This window comes from Triticum urartu, chromosome 1A (assembly GCF_056163025.1).
Source record: "Triticum urartu cultivar PI428250 chromosome 1A, HENAU_Tu73, whole genome shotgun sequence".
NCBI lineage: Eukaryota > Viridiplantae > Streptophyta > Magnoliopsida > Poales > Poaceae > Triticum > Triticum urartu.
The window spans coordinates 527,744,471-527,758,230 of NC_141873.1; the positions used below are offsets into that span (position 1 = coordinate 527,744,471).

The following is a 13,760-nucleotide window of genomic DNA, read 5'->3' on the forward strand; positions in this document are numbered from 1 at the left end:
TTATAATACAATGGAATTGTACAAGGGGATAATTATTTTTGATGAAAAGTTTCTGTAATCAAGATTCACAAAGTTTCCGTGAGCATGAACAAAGTTCAAGGAGCTCTCCCACTTCAACAGTGCTTGTCTTTCTCACTTTCACTTTCCTTTTTGAAAAGTTTTGGGTTCCCCTCTTTATTTTAGTTGTTTTTAAACTATATGAAAGCACTAAATAGAAATAGATGACTCTCTAAAACTCCGGGTTGTCTCCCTGGCAGCGCTTTCTTTAAAGCCATTAAGCTAGGCATATAATGCTCAAGTAGTGAATCCACCCGGATCCCAAGGTATATCAAAGCCAATTTTAATTAACAATGATTTGTAATTTAGTAGTGAGCACAAAGCAACATATATCAAGAAATGACGAAGTCTAACTCTCTTCCTATGCATCGGCATGTCATAAAAGAACGATTCATGCACACCTAGTAAAGGCCAATGCATAGTATAAACAGTTTCTTGCAATTTTATCATGTTAGAAACATAGAGAGGTGGAGATATAGTTCCTCTCTCATAATAATTGCAAGTAGGAGCAGCAAGCACATGCATATTATATTTATCGAAATCATCATGTGCAACGGTAAAAGGCAACCCATCAATATAATCCTTAATAAGTGCAAACCTCTCTGATATAGTATAATCGGGAGAATTCAAAAAGATAATAGGACTATCATGCATGGGTGCAATAGCAACAATTTCATGTTTAACATAAGGAACTATAGCAAGTTCATCTCCATAAGAATAATTCATATTGGCATCTTGGCCATAAGCATAGCAAGCATCATCAAAAAGGGATATTTCAAAAGAATCATAGGGATCATAATAGTCATCATAGCAATCATCCTTCAGTAAGCACAAAGGGGAATTAAACAATGTATGAGTTGAAGAGTTACTCTCATTAGAAGGTGGGCACGGGTGATCAATCCGCTCTTCCTCCTTTTGTTCCTCTCTCTCCTCCTCATCTTTTTCATCCAATGAGCTCACGGTGTCATCAACTTCTTCTTCCATAGATTCCTGCAAAATATTAGTCTCTTCTTGGACAGCGGAGAATTTCTTAATAAGTGCATTAATTTCATAATTGTATTCATAATTCACATAGCAATGTTTGAGGATAGCTAAATTTTCAGATCTATAACAAGCATCATCAATATCATCAAACTCTTTAAACATAGATTCAATTTCATAAGCACCCATAAAAGCAACAAATTCTTCTATTTGTTCCACATCATAGTAATCATATATACCTCTAGCATAAGAAGCCAAGGTTTAATTATCATTAAATTTGCATGAAAAGGGGAGGTGTGGAGAATTCATCCTAGAGCAACAAGTATAATCATATTTCGAGCATAGTTGTCTAGCATACCACTTCAATATATAAATTTGATCCCATAATAGTTTCCCTTTTTGTGTCAAGCGGTAATCCCTAAAGTATTCACGTTGATCCAACGTTACTCCCATTACATAATTGAATGGGGTTTTCTCAGGATTATTAAAGTAGTACATAATATCCTTCACATAACCAGCATCGAGGGTTTTAGGAGGTTCCCCATCTCCATGAGCAGAAAGTACACCTAATTTTTTTGGTATTTCGTGTTCCATATCCATAACTAAAGATAGAGAACAACTAAGAACAGCAAATAAAAATTACTTAGTGATAAAGCAAACAAGCACACACGAGAATATTCACCCCACGCTATTGCTCCCTGGCAACGGCGCCAGAAAAAGGTCTTGATAACCCACAAGTATAGGGGATCAATTGTAGCCTCTTTCGATAAGTAAGAGTGTCGAACCCAACGAGGAGCTAAAGGTAGAAAAAATATTCCCTCAAGTTCTATCGACCACCGATACAACTCTACGCACACTTGACGATCGCTTTACCGGACACAAGTATGAAACTAGAAGTACTTTGTAGGTGTTGTTGGATAGGTATGCAAGATAGTAAAGAGCAAGTAAATATAAAGTAGGGGCTGTTTAGATGAAGACACAACTAAATTAGTTTTAGTAAAGAGCTTTTGTCAACAAGAAAGTTATTTGTCCCTAGGCAATCGATAACTAGACCGGTAATCATTATTGCAATTTTATTTGAGGGAGAGGCATAAGCTAACATACTTTCTCTACTTGGATCATACGCACTTATGATTGGAACTCTAGCAAGCATCCGCAACTACTAAAGATTCATTAAGGTAAAACCCAACCATGGCATTAAAGTATCAAGTCCCCTTTATCCCATACGCAAACAACCTACTTACTCGGGTATGTGCTTCTGTCACTCACGCCACCCATCATAAGCAAATCATAAGCATATTGCAAACCCTACAGCGGGAATCCCTCACGCTTGCGCGACATGGAGAGCACCATAGGACAGCACCAATAATAAAACATACAACTCAAACCAATCATGATCATCAAATAGCCATTAGGACAAAACAGATCTACTCAAACATCATAGGATAGCCATACATCATTGGGAAATAATATATAGCGTTGAGCACTATGTTTAAGTAGAGATTACAAAGGGTAATAGAGAGGTTACACCGCTGCATAGAGGGGGGAAGAGTTGGTGATGATGGTGGTGAAGTTGTTGGTGAAGATCGCGGTGATGATGATGGCCTCCGGTGGCACTCCGGCGCCACCGGAAGCGAGGGGGAGAGGCCCCCCCTTCTTCTTCTTCTTCCTTGACCTCCTCCCTAGATGGGAGAAGGGTTTTCCCTCTGGTCCTTGGCTCCCATGGCGTGGGAGGGGCGAGAGCCCCTCCGAGATTGGATTTGTCTCTCTGTCTCTCTCTGTTTCTGCGTTCTCTTCTGGCTCTGATTCACCGTTTCGTATAGATATGGAGATCCGTAACTCCGATTGGCTTGAAACATTCGCCGTGATTTTTTTCCGAAAATTAGCTTTCTTGCGGCAAAAGAATAGCGTCAACCGCCTTACGGGTGGCTCACGAGGGTAGGGGGCGCGCCCAGGGGGGTCAGGCACCCCCCCTACGTCGTGACCACCTCGGGCACCGTCTCGCGTGGATTTTTCTTCCGGAATTTTCCAAATATTCCAAAAATAAGCTCCGTCCGTTTTTATCCCGTTTGGATTCCGTTTGGTATGGATATTCTGCGAAACATAAAACATGCAACAGACCGGAACTGGCACTGGGCACTGGATCAATATGTTAGTCTCAAAAATAATATAAAAAGTTGCTAAAAAGTATATGAAAGTCGAATAATATTGGCATGGAACAATCAAAAATTATAGATACGACGGAGACGTATCAGCCACCTAACTTGTCCTCTGCAGGTGCTATTGCTTTGAGTTCCCCTCAGGTACATGTTGCTGCTCCGCCGCCTCCTGATGAGCCCGACGTGCATGCTCAGGACGTGCATGTCCCGTCGCCCGAGGATGGTGCGACCGCTGATGCGGCTAGGTCTCCACCCTCGCCCGGCGCCGTTGGGTCGCAACCCACGCCCGGTGCGTCACCCGGGCCACCACCTTCGCCTGGGCCAGTCCAGCCCACCGTCGTCTCTCGGCCCATGTCGCCTCTTGCTGAGGTCTCCTCAGCTACGACACCCTCGGTCGAGACCTCATCGCCGCCGTCTTCTCCTACCGGCGATGCAGCTCTGGAGCATGCTATGGTTGCACGCCATCGTGATCATACGCGCAAGGAGAAGTCTTACACTGATGGCACGGTCCGGTATGACTCTCGCCGTCGTGCCTTCTTCGCTGCACCAGTTTCCCATCGTGATGCTCTTGGTGAACCTGCCTGGCGTGTCGCCATGTCCGAGGAGTTTGCTGCTCTCCGTCACACTAACACCCGGGTGTTGGTGCCTCGGCCACCTGGTGTTAATATTGTGAGCTGCAAGTGGATTTTCAAAACCAAGCATCATCCGGACGGGTCTGTTGATAAGAACAAAGCTCGTCTTGTTGCTCGCGGTTTCACTCAATAGCATGGGATTGACTATGGAGATACATTTAGCCCGGTGGTGAAGCCTGCCACAGTTCGCTTGGTTCTGTCTCTTGCTATGTCTCGTGGTTGGAGCCTCCGACAGATTGATGTGAGCAATGCCTTTCTACATGGGTACTTGGCCGAAGATGTGTATATGCAGCAGCCACCCGGGTTTGAGGATGCCACATATCCCTCTCATGTCTGCAAACTTCAGTGGTCTATTTATGGTCTCAAGCAGTCACCCCGTGCCTGGTATGCGCGTTTGAGTCAGCGCCTTTCGCAGCTCGGTTTTGTTGCCGCCCAATCAGATGCATCTCCGTTCATCTTTTCTCAGGGTGCTATATAGATATACATGCTGGTGTACGTTGATGATATTGTGATTGCTGGCTCTACCCCCGCCGTGGTGGATCATCTTGTGCAGTCGTTGTCTGCTAGCTTTCCCTTAAAAGATTTGGGTCGCCTCGAGTACTTTCTTGGTTTGGAAGCATCCTTTCATTCAGGGGGCATGACCTTGACGCAGAAAAAAGTATGCTTTGGATCTTCTTCAGCGCGTCAACATGGAGAACTGCAAGGCCACTTTCACTCCGCTTGCTACATCCGAGAGTCTCTCACGTCATAGTGGTGCACTACTGGGTAGAGATGACTCCTTTCGGTATGGCAGTGTGGTTGGAGCACGTCAGTATTTGACCCTCACTCGTCTTGATATCTCCTTCGCAGTGAACAAAGTGTGTCAGTTCCTGTCTCAGCCAACGGAGGATCATTGGGAAGCAGTCAAGCGTATTCTGAGATATGTCAAAGGTACGCTAGACATGGAACTACGGATTCGTAAGTCTAGATTTACTGGAGTGAGTATATTCACCGGTGCAGACTGGGCAGGCTGTGTTGATGATAGGCGCTCTACTGGTGGTTTTGCTATATTTGTTGGACCCAATCTTGTATCTTGGAGCTCGAAGAAGCAACCCACCGTCTCGAGGTCAAGCACCGAGGCAGAGTATAAGGCATTGGCCAATGGCGCGGCTAAAGCCATTTGGATAGAACCGGTTCTCACAGAACTTGGAGTCCCACGCAGTGCACTCCTATATTGTGGTGTGATAACTTAGGGGCAACTTATCTGACGGCGAATCCAGTGTTTCATGCTCAGGCTAAACACATTGAGATTGATTTCCATTTTGTGAGAGAACGAGTAGCTGCTTGTGAACTGGAAGTCAGGTTTATTTCTACAGATGATCAGTTAGCGGATGTATTTACTAAACCCGCTACTAGACAGATGCTAGGCCGCTTTAGAACCAGTCTGAATCTTGTATGTAGTTCAGATTGAGGGGGCATGTAAAATAGGGTCTGGCATATTGTATATATACACGTATTTGTATATGTATGTAATTGTATTATGATCATCTATATAAAGAGACATGAGGCTGGATGTTAGCCACCCATGCAAAACCCTAAACCCTGTGTTTAACTCGGAGAGCTTGTGCTCTTGTATATACAACATTTAAAATGTACAATGCTAGTATTCGTCTATTCTTTTGGTTGAGATGTTATCGATAATTTATAATGTTCCGTTGAGAGAGTTGAAACTGTTCTTAGAAATGAGTTGGTGAAGCATAGTGTCAACAAGAGCTTCCCTTGATAAAACTCACTCTTATCCGGTGGTTATCCAACTTCAAAAATATCAAAAACAAGGGATCAAGTTAATAGTATATCTGCAAGAAGTAATTCGATCAACACACCATCCAGAGCATGATCAAGATCACACTTTGCATTTTTTCACTTTGATTCAAGGAAAGTCGTCTATGATTTGATTTAGCAATTCAGTAAGTTACTGGTTGAACATACAAAAAATTTCATGGGAAACTTGGTCAAATAACATCAATAAACATGGAGATCCCACAAAAAAATGATTACAAAGATTTCACATGGAAACTCCAACATAGATAACCAGTTGGCGACGGTACATGATCAATAAGTCTTGCTTATCGGGCAGCAGGACCGTTGTCCATTGTTGGCACCCTCCCAAAATTATGTTCATTCTCAAATGAAGTGCTGCTTTGGCTCACATTCGTGGACTGATTAGCAGCGTAAGAATCATTTCTCGTGCTCAGGTCGTTGTTGCTGATGCCAGTGTAGAAGTTGTTGTTGGAGTTGCCGCCAGCATGGTCCTCCTCTAGCTTGAGGCACTCCTGTAGTTGCACTAAAACATCAGTCATGTTGGGACGCCGCGCCGATGCATGTGCAGTGCACTTGAGGGCGATTTCAGCGGCCTTCCACATACTATTGATGTCGTGGTCACCGTGCATGCGCACATCCACCATGCCTTCGATGTCACCTTTCGATAACCGCTGTTGCACCCACTCAATGATGGCGATGCTTCGCGGGTTATACATTATGGGTGGCTTCCCCATGACAAGCACCAACAGCACGATGCCAAAGCTATACACATCACTCTTTGTTGTCGGCCTCCCTGTTGTCTGGTACCTAAGCAAATGTTTCAGCTCCACCAAATACTCAGAGCACGGTACGCTATAGAAAGATCTTGGAGCAGGGTGGAAGGAGTTGGCTTACTCTGGATCCATATATCCGCGTGTGCCAATGATCACATTCGTGGACACCTGGCTTTCATTGTCGCGATTGAAAGCTTTCGATAATCCAAAGTCGGCAATTTTGGCCTCCAACCTCGTGTTCAATAAGATGTTCGTGGCCTTCACATCCCTGTGAATCAAAGGTGGGTTGCACCCGTTATGTAGGTACTCCAGTCCTGTATATGAACACCGAGGATTAAAAAAACACTCATTTTGCAAAAGTAGTTGCCGACTATCCATTTAAGTGCTTTTTTCGAGAAAGAAACAAAAGGTGCAATATAAGTGCTTACCTTGTGCAGATTCAACTGCAATTTTAAGTCTCTATCTCTAGGTTAAGCATCTTGCGTTACGGTCTCCTCCTACATACAGGCCGATATTGTGACCAATCAGTTATTCAGACGATTCTATAGATAAACAACATGTACACTCTATCAGCTCACAGTGCTTTACGCTACACCAGTCACCTTCTAGCAGCTGGATATATTGTGTTAAAGAACTTGCGTACCTACAATGTGATCTTGCAGAGCTCCCTCTGACATGAACTCGTAAACAAGTGCCATGTGCTCTCCATCCTTGCAGAAACCAATCAAGGAGACAAGGTTCTTGTGATGAATCCGGGTTAAAATTTGAACCTGAACAAGTAGGGATCAAGACATGAGTTCATAGATATCGTTTTACAGTTAAAATCTTTGTCGAGAAACTTATAGTTTTTTAAACAAAGTAAAGTATGTTAAATGTACCTTGATATTTTAGATTTTACATTTAAAGCAATATGAGAACTTTGAAACATAAGTGAATTAAACGACAAGGAGGAATGCAACTGCACTGAGATAATAAACTGTACCTCTGCTAGGAATTCCTTATCACCTTGGTTGGAAGACTCAGACCGTATCTTTACCGCCACCTGAGTGCCATCCTCCAGGAAGCCATCATAGACATAACCAAATCCTCCCTTTCCCAACACTTGTTGAAGGTTATTGGTTATCCTCTCAATTTCATTGTATGTGTATCGGCGAGTCTCAAGTCCAAGTGATGTGTCCCCATCATTTCTCGTTTCATTTTGTGGCTTTACGGAGTTTTTCGTTAATCCTTTTTATATGCGTGGAATTTAATGATTAACATTAGTACTATTTGATGTGGAAACATATACCAATAATTAGTTGGCGCATGCCAAAGTCTCACCTGGATTTTTTCGTCTCAACAAGCAAAAGAGTGTTAGTGCCACTGATACTATCACCACAATGAAAACTGTAGGGGCACCAACGTATATGGGCAGCTTGCTCTTCATTTTAGAAGGTCGACATGAATTGGCATTGGTGCAAAGGTTTGAGTTGTTGCCATATCTGCTAAACAATATTAAAAAGTTGATCAATGAAATTCATCAAGTATCATGCAAGACGAATCGGGATAATTTATGGGTAAATTAACGACCTTAGATTTAGGGAGCCATCTTGAATTCTTTTGAGAAATCCGGAGGGAATCGAGCCACTGAGCTGATTTCCTGACAAATCTCTGAAGAAAGAAAATATGATTTGCAGGAAAGAAAAAAGCATAATTGAACAGTAGTTGCCAGACTTACAAAATCTTCAACAAAGATAATTGAACTTCCAATGCTGCAACAAAACCTCTAGGGACTATCTCCAACCGAAGCTCCCTGAGATCTTCAGCCAACTCCTTTGGTAATCCTTCGCTTACAAGGGTATTGGCATAACTCTTTCGGCTCAAAGCGTCTGCTACGACATTGGCCTTGCCTGGATGATAGTGCAACTTCATATCATAATCCTTTATAAGCTCCAACCATCTCCTCTGCCTAAGATTTAGCTCCTTCTGTGTGAAAATGTACTTCAAACTCTTATGATCCGTGTATACATCACAATGGTTTCCAATAAGAAAATGTCTCCAGGTCTTGAGCGCTTGAACTACGGCTGCTAACTTCAAATCATGCGTGGCATAATTCAACTCGTGCGGTCAAAGCTGACGTGAGGCAGATGAAACCAGTCTTCCAGCTTGCATAAGTACACCTCCAAGTCCTAAGCGAGAAGCGTCGCAATACACTTGGAAATCCTTGCGTATATCCGGCAGAATCAGCACCGGGGCTATAACCAAACGTTTCTTCGGCTCCTGAAAACTTGCCTCACATTCATCTGTCCATTTGAACTTGGTGTCCTTCTTCAGCAACTCCATCATAGGCTTTGCAATTTTAGAAAAATTCTCAATGAATCTCCGATAATATCCCGCGAGTCTAAGAAAATTGCTGATCTCTCCAACTGTGGTGGGTGCTAGCCAACCAGTGACTGACTGGACCTTGGTGGGGTCCACGGCTATACCTTCTCCTAATATAACATGTCCAAGAAATCCTACTTCCTTCAACCAAAACTCACATTTGCTGAACTTGGCATATAACTGGTGTTCCCTGAGCTTCTCGAGAACTAAACGCAAAGGTTCCTTGTGTTCCTCTTCATTCTTCGAGTATACCAAGATATCATCAATGAACACCACGATAAACGTATCCAAAAACTCCATGAACATCTTATTCATCATACTCATGAAATAGGCAGGGGCATTAATTAGTCAATCCAAATGACATAACCATATACTCATATAGCCCGTACCTGGTGGTGAAAGCTGTCTTAGGTATATCCTGTTCTCGGATCTTCAACTGGTGGTATCCTGATCGCAGATTGATCTTGGAGAATACTTTAGCTCCTTGTAGCTGATCAAACAAATCATTGACCATCGGTAGTGGGTACTTGTTCTTGATCGTCACTTTGTTCAAAGCACGACAGTCAACAACCATTCTCAATGATACATCCTTTTCTCAACCAAGAGCACTGGGGCTCCCCACGGTGACGAACTTCGTCGAATGTATCCTTTCTCCAGTAACTCTTTAATCTGCATCTTAATCTCCTCTAGGTCATTTGCGGGCATCCGGTATGGTCTCTTCGATATCAGTCTGGTGTCTGGCAACAGCTCTATCAGAAACTCAATGTCTTGATCCGGCGGCATGCCTGGTAGTTCCGATGGAAATACATCTGGGTAATCCTTCACTACAGGCACTTCCTCCTGAACAACTCCTGAGAGGGAATTTACCTGGGTCCTCCTTGGCGCATGCTTAATCCTTTTTCCCTCCGAGGTAGTGACCAAATTGACTTACTGGCGCAATCGATGTTTCCTCCATACATCGATAGCCAATCCATTCCTAGTATCACATCCAATCCTTACGACTCCAAAATAATCAAGCCTGAGGGGAAAACATGTCTACCTATGGTCAACAGCATCTGAAAACATCCTTGGCTTGCCATATACTCAGCTCCTAACGAACTTACTAACATAGGTGTCCTAAGAACTTTGGTGGGCAACTTATACTTATCCAAAAATCCCCTTGAAATGTATGAATGCGATGCACCAGTATCAAAAAGAACGATTGCAGTAAATGACTTAACCAAAAACTTACCTATAACTGCATCTGGCTACTCTTCAACCTCCTCCATGTTAACATGGTTCACTTGTCCCCTGTTGAAAGGGTTGGGCTTCTTCCTAGAGCTTCCATTACCGTTACCATTCTTTGCTTCAGAACACTCGGTGGCGTAATTTCCAGTCTTCCCGCACCTGAAACAAGTAATGTGACTTAGATCCTTCTTGGCGGGTGTGGCTGGGTTAGAGCGGTTCTGATAGCTACCTGCTCCATTCCCGTTTCCATTCTTGGGGCCACTGTGGTTATGCGAACTTCCTCCGTTGTGGGTATGGCCTCCATGGTTATGAGTATATCCTCCCGAGTTCGGGGTAAAACGAGGCTTCTGCTGAGCTCCTGAATTGTACTTCCCTTGTCCATACTTCCTTTTGCGGCTCTCAATCTGCTGTTGCTTCCCTTCAATCATAAGAGCCTTATCTACCAACTCCTGGTAGTTGTTAAATGTTGCCACCATTAACTGCATACTCATCTCATCATTCAGTCCTTCCATAAACTTCTCCTGCTTAGCGGCATCTGTGGCCACATCATCTTGGGCATAGTGAGCTAACTTGCTAAACTCATCCATGCACTGCCCCACAGTACGTTTTCCCTGGCATAAGTTGCGAAACTCACGCTTCTTCATGCTCATAGCTCTAGTTCAGACATGAGCAGTGCGGAATGCTTGCTGAAACTGCTCCCAAGTGACATTGGCTATAGGGGAAAGTGGCTGTGTAATTCTCCCACCATGAGGCTCTGGGTCCATCCAATTGATGTGCGGCAAAACGCACCTTCTCAGCATCTGTGCAACCTGCGGTGGTCAACTCCCGTCCAATCCGTCGTAGCCAGTCATCAGCAACTATTGGCTCGGTGCTACTGAAAAACACCGGCGTCTACAACCTCAGCAAATGGGCTAAGTTGTCAACTGGAGGTGGTGGCGGTGGGTTGTTGTTGTTGCCTTGGTTCTGAACTAGCAACTACATCAAGGCATTCTGCTATTGGATCAACTGAGTAAGCTCCGGTGGGAAGACAAATCTGGGGTCACGTCTCGGAGGCATCTGATGGGTTTAGAGGGGAGAGATTGGAATAGAGTGAGGTCTAGTGAGAAGGCACTACCCATATGCACATGAGACAAACACATTCATATCACACCACTCAAATCAAACAAGGGCATACAAACGATCTAACTACCGTTACAAAAGTGCTCGGACTACTACTATATACATGGAGGAATACTACTGATAATATGGTGGTCATCTAGAAATTTTGATCGGTGGAAGACTCCATGATGTCCGCTCCAGCTTCGTCTTCATAGTCATCATCACTACTGTCGGGGTCGGAGTCGGTGTCGTCGATGATGATGTTGTCCTTAGGATCGTCGTCATCTCCTCCTGGCGTGGGGTCTCCCATGAATACTCCTAGCTTCCTTGTCAGGTCGTCATTCTTCTCCACTAGTATTGTGATTTCCTCCTCGTATCCGTCGCATGTAGACTTGAGTTCCTCTTCAAGCTCCATGTTCCTAGTCATCAACTTCTTCAGATCTATCATGCTTGTGCATATCTGGTTCTCCTAGCGACGAATGTGTTGGTTTAACTCCTAGATGAAAGCTGCAATGGACATGACCCTCTTGGTGCTGATCATCTCCCATTGCTCATATTGGTGCCCACATATCTGGTAGATGGTGTCCTTAATATCCTTCTGATAAACTTCGCCGATGCGTCCCATGGCGATGTGGGCTAACATGCTCTTTCATAGACTCCAGGTTGGTGCATCAAAGGAAAACTCTATGGGTTCAGTAACTGGCGTGAATGTCCTTCCTAGAATTTGAACTCGAATCATCCAACGCTCCTCTTCTGGTAAAGTGGTGGTGTAGGTCCCGGTAAAGCTTGGTATTCTGATGTTCACGTACCTAGTGACTTCCTTCAAGTGTCTCCCAAATGGTGTGTCTTCATCCGGTTGTGCAAACTTGTTCCTTGAGTCCGCCATCCTATAGAGTAGAAAATTGAGAGGAGTCAGAAATGAGTAGAGAAGGGTGACCTATGGCTCATCTTAGTGGTCGTGTTCTACAATCAGCGTGTGCTCTGATACCATCTTGTAGCGATCTGACCTCAAACAGTCAAATCTCTGTGCATAAGTGTCATCCCTGGATCGGTAATGCTGACATACCTAGCACTTTGAAGGATTTATAACAGAGTGCAATCACACACTTATTACATGGAATGTATCAAAGGAGAACTTATTACAAATAATATGGCTTAAGGCCATCTAAAAGATAACAGCGGAAGGCTTGGAAGATAAAGTGAGTCCATCAACTCCAATGGCATAGCTGAGTGCACGACAACGACCTAGCGCACCTTACTCTTCGTCTAAAAAGTCTGCAACATGATATGTTGCAGCCCGAAATGGGTCAGCACATGGAATATGCTGGCAATATAACACAGTAGAGCAATGAACAGAATAAATGCTATAACTACATGCATATGAGGCTGGTGGAGGCTCTATGGTTATAATGTTTTGCGAAAAGCCAATTTTTCCCTACAACAAAGGAATATATTTTGTTTTAACTATCATGGTAGTTGTTAAACATTGAGAAGGTTCCTCCAACTCAATCCCAATTAAGCAGTATTAAAACCCAACAAAATAATTTAGAGTGATGAGATCAACATGATAATCCAAGAACCAGATACTCAAGATGTCCATAACCGAGGACACGGCTAACCATGATTAGTTTCTACACTCTGCAGAGGTTTGTGCACTTTTCCCCACAAGACTCGATCTCCTCCGTTGGATTTCTCACACTTCATGGTGTTTGAGAAATGGATGACCGAGACACAGCCTGTCGGTGTACTAGAGTAGGGGTACCCTAGTATCCCGAACTTGTGCATGGGCAGTCGCAGCATCCCGCGGCAAGGCTTGCTGGGTGACCGCCAAGGTCCTTCGTGGTTCCTTTGGAGCCATTCAAGAACAAAGTATCCAACCCAAGGAGACAAGACCCCGGCAAGAGGAGCTTGCCGGGAAGGCCAACCAAGTATCTCAAGACCCCGGCAAGAGGAGCTTGCCGGGAAGGCCAACCAAGTATCTCAAGACCCCGGCAAGAGGAGCTTGCCGGGAAGGCCAACCAAGGCACCTCAAGGAACTTGCCACGACGCGCCACGCGTCCCGGCAAGGCCCGGTGAGCGACAAACTCCCGGACGCGACAAGACAACGACCGCGGCAAGGCGCTTGCCGCGGCAAGCCACCACTCTGTGCCCGCGCTCCAGCACATCCACCAACGTGTCGCTCTGGGACCCTTCCAGGCGTACGTGGCGGGAGGCTGTGCAGCCAGCGGCGCGCGATGGCAAGCGGCGCTGACAAGATTGCCATCGTGGCGAGCGGTGGCATCCCTGACGGCCCCTTTTGCACTGTTTAGGCGATGCAGACGGGCATTTAATGCCCTTGTCCCCTGCCGTCAGGGTTAGGTATGATACACTGTAGCAGGTAGCTGTACCTACCGTAGCACCTTTCCATTTTTACCCTTTGTCTCCGTTGCCACCTGTCGGTGACCCCTTGAGCATATAAAAGGAGGCCCACGCGCAACGCAGAGAGGGGTTAGCTGGTTCAGAGGGGGGGAGCTAGTTCGGAGAACATTCACGCTCGGTCTCATTAGCTGCTGGAGTGTACTGTAGCACTCCGCGCTCCCGAGCAAGAACTCAATACAAACCACAAAGCAAGAGTAGGGTTTTACGCATCCGTGCGGCCCGAACCTGGGTAAACCGCTCGTGTGCTTCGCCTC

At 44.8% G+C, this 13,760-nt stretch overlaps 1 pseudogene across 1 annotated transcript in view; it reads right to left on the reverse strand.

Annotated features, from left to right (window-relative positions):
- Window positions 1–5,934: 5,934 nt before the first annotated feature.
- The window catches only part of LOC125525400 (senescence-induced receptor-like serine/threonine-protein kinase), a 57,800-nt pseudogene continuing 49,974 nt past the window's right edge, over window positions 5,935–13,760 (reverse strand). Inside the window, exons 11-15 of the transcript XR_015608743.1 lie at window positions 7,385–7,629; window positions 7,046–7,172; window positions 6,831–6,899; window positions 6,524–6,716; window positions 5,935–6,436 (exon numbers count right to left, since the gene is read on the reverse strand). The product of XR_015608743.1 is annotated as a senescence-induced receptor-like serine/threonine-protein kinase (transcript). The remainder of the gene's footprint in view (window positions 6,437–6,523; window positions 6,717–6,830; window positions 6,900–7,045; window positions 7,173–7,384; window positions 7,630–13,760) is intronic.